The following is a 799-nucleotide window of genomic DNA, read 5'->3' as shown; positions in this document are numbered from 1 at the left end:
CAAAAGTTTGTAGTGTGCGCTTTTTTCATTACAAATGTTTGTAGTGTTCTGCTTATGTTCACTACAAAATTACTAGTGTGCGCTTTTTTAGACTACAAAAGTTTGTAGTGTGCGCTTTTTTCATTACAAATGTTTGTAGTGTTCTGCTTATGTTCACTACAAAATTACTAGTGTGCGCTTTTTTAGACTACAAAAGTTTGTAGTGTGCGCTTTTTTCATTACAAAGGTTTGTAGTGTTCTGCTTGTGTTCACTACAAAATTACTAGTGTGCGCTTTTTTAGACTACAAAAGTTTGTAGTGTGCGTGTTTTTCATTACAAAGGTTTGTAGTCTTCTGGTTGTGTTAATGACAAAGTTTGTAGTCTTCGCTTTTTTCATTACAAAGGCTTGTAGTGTGCGCTTTTTTCATTATAAAAGTTTGTAGTGTCCGCTTTTTCATTACAAAAGTTTGTGGTCTGCTTTTCTGATATGTTGTAGTCTCCTATTATCTATGTAGGTATATGGGGGTAGACCTGATGTTTCAGGCAAACTGACTGCAGCCAAACAGCTGGAGGCTTGTAGTCTGCTTTTCTGATATTCTCCTTGTATCTATCTAGGTAGATGGGGATATAGCTCAATGTTTCAGAGCAACTGAATTTAACCAAATAGCCATCATTCAGCCTTTGTCCCCTCCAGGGAATTATATGATGATGAAATACAAAGTGAGAAGAGGTTACACTGAGATGTCAGAATTCATGCCCAGGTTGTGTTTTAACTGAGCACAAAGTGCTCTGACTTTCCCTTTGACCAGCTTCAGTCAT

This window comes from Laccaria bicolor, genomic scaffold, assembly GCF_000143565.1.
Source record: "Laccaria bicolor S238N-H82 LACBIscaffold_3 genomic scaffold, whole genome shotgun sequence".
In the NCBI taxonomy this organism is placed as follows: Eukaryota; Fungi; Basidiomycota; class Agaricomycetes; order Agaricales; family Hydnangiaceae; genus Laccaria; species Laccaria bicolor.
This window is presented reverse-complemented; position numbering follows the sequence as displayed.